General features: G+C 34.8%; 1 protein-coding gene across 1 annotated transcript in view; it reads left to right on the forward strand.

Moving 5' to 3' along the window:
- The window catches only part of LOC136844181 (uncharacterized), a 32,254-nt gene that overhangs the window by 28,680 nt on the left and 1,074 nt on the right, over positions 1-2,500 (forward strand). The gene's annotated exons all lie outside the window — the stretch shown is intronic.

Genomic DNA, 2,500 nt, shown 5'->3' on the forward strand with positions numbered 1-2,500 from the left:
GCATTATCAATAAGTTACGAACTCTTTTGTATTATAGAATAAACATAGCATCGATTTTTGTAGGAGTATCCTCTATGTGCAACATATACAGTAAACGACAGACCTAGGTATTTAAACAGGTTATAATAGAATCCAAACTTTCAGTATTAATTTTATATAGTACAGTAGGTACATAGGTATTTAACAAAACTAGAACCTTAAGGGCAATATTATGATTTAATTCTTTAAGACTGGAATTGAAAGTGGAATATAAAAATTAGGCCAACGGCCAAGGGCTTGGACCTATGAGGTCACTCAGCGCTGAAAATAATGTTGAAACAGTTGTTGGGAGAGGTTGGAAAGTAAGGTGGAAGGAAGATCATATGAACGGAGGTACTGTAAAAGGAATAAAAGGGGTTGCAGCTAGAGGCCGAAAGGACGCTGCAGAGAACCTTCAGTAGTGCCTACAGCGCACCGCGTTAGGTACACTGATGGTACTACCCCCCTACGGGAATCTCTTTAAGATGAAAAACTCGTATATTCAAAATTAATTTGTGGTACGTAATGAAAACCATCGGGTTTTATGCCCATACAAGGCTGAGTGCAAGTCGTATTGAGGCGTATCTGAACATTCTTTTATCTGGTTTCAACCAAAACCGTTTCTCTTATCTCGATTTTTCGTTTTCCAATAATAATAATAATATTAAGAAGAAGAAGTAGAAATAAGAAGAAGAAGTTATTATCATTATACTGGACATTTTTATGAATAAAATGTGGAAACAGGAAGAAGATACAACGCATACACGACCTGTTTGATTTACGGGAGACTAATGCCTATGAATAAATTTATCGTTGCTGTAACAATGTAGAACGGGTATATAATCCATGGTAAATGGGAGTCCCATCCACACATAAAATACTTTGAAGTCAATAGTTTTGGACCCTTGACGGTGTATACCTTGAGTATACATAATTATGTATTAGTAAGAAGCGTATTTGTCTCACCACATGCACTTTAAAAGTTAGTTTTACCTTTTCAGAACCTTCCTTTTGTAAAGTGGAAAAAAAAGTTTCATTGCCGTGAAGATTAGACCCCAGGCTTTTAAAATGAACAGTGTGTACAGTTTATAAAACCGACAGGCGTAGAGAGAGAGAGAGAGAGAGAGAGAGAGAGAGAGAGAGAATCTAATAAGCGAACGGAAAACGCACAACGACCCAACGTTAGAGCAAATGACGCGGGATATTGCGTGCCGTCCAAATTCAATGGTTTGGGCAGAGTATAAAACGGATGTGAAGCGGAAGACTTTAAATAAAATACTTTAAATACGACAAGACCACTAGCGGATCCAGGGTGGGGGCGGGGGGGATGGGTTTGCCGCACCTGGGCACGTGGCCCCCAACCATGAAAAATAATGACAAAATAATAATACTGAAGATTTAGATAATAACATAAATGAGAAATATAAAATTGGGAAAAAAATAAAAAATAATCTGCTATAGAAATAATAATAAAATTGTGAGAAAATTTTATGTGCATGTATATATTATACATATATACTGTATATATGTATGTATGTATATTATCCATAAATATGTGTATAATATGAAAATTGGTGGCCACCTGTTAAATTTTTCTGGATCCGCTAGTGGACAAGACCAAGCAAAATTCGACCCTAGGAAAGGTTTCTGGCGGTTAATGGTACGCAGCTTTTCTCCCTGTCCTCATCGGATACAGAAATAGAATTGACATATAGTGGTCATTTGATGATGACCCTGGGTGAACTGTGATTGGCTGGAGGCAATGGAATCGAAACTCTTTTGCAGAATGTCCTTGAAACAAAGGTTGACAATTATTTGGTACAAATAAAGATCAGTGTGTGTGAAATGTACGATTCTAGTAGACAATTTTATATTGTCTTGAAATTTACGTAGTGTTAAGTAAGGAACAGTGGGCGATTTTCAATGAATTTTGCACTGAAAATCGTAAGTGAAAAATTGCCATGTAACTTAGTGTTGAACAAATATTTTTGCCAGCTAACTTACCTACAAGAATTGTGACATTTTTTATTAGTAGTCAACACTCATTTGTTCAATCATTTGTTCTCCTTGTTCTCTACCAGATTACATTTTTTATTAGTATTCAGATGACATTTTTTTATTAGTATTCAACACTCATCTGTTCGCTTACCAGATTACATTTTTTATTAGTGTTCAACTCTGATTTGTTCTCTTACCAGATTACATTTTGTATTAGTATTCAACACTCATTTGTTCTCTTACCAGATTACATTTTTATTAGTATTCAACACTAATTTGTTCTCTGACCAGATTACATTTTTTATTAGTATTCAACACTAATTTGTTCTCTGACCAGATTACATTTTTTATTAGTATTCAACACTCATCTGTTCGCTTACCAGATTACATTTTTTATTAGTATTTGACTCTGATTTGTTCTCTTACCAGATTACATTTTGTATTAGTATTCAACACTCATTTGTTCTCTTACCAGATTACATTT

The sequence above is a fragment of the Macrobrachium rosenbergii genome, chromosome 12 (genome assembly GCF_040412425.1).
Source record: "Macrobrachium rosenbergii isolate ZJJX-2024 chromosome 12, ASM4041242v1, whole genome shotgun sequence".
NCBI classification, from domain to species: domain Eukaryota; kingdom Metazoa; phylum Arthropoda; class Malacostraca; order Decapoda; family Palaemonidae; genus Macrobrachium; species Macrobrachium rosenbergii.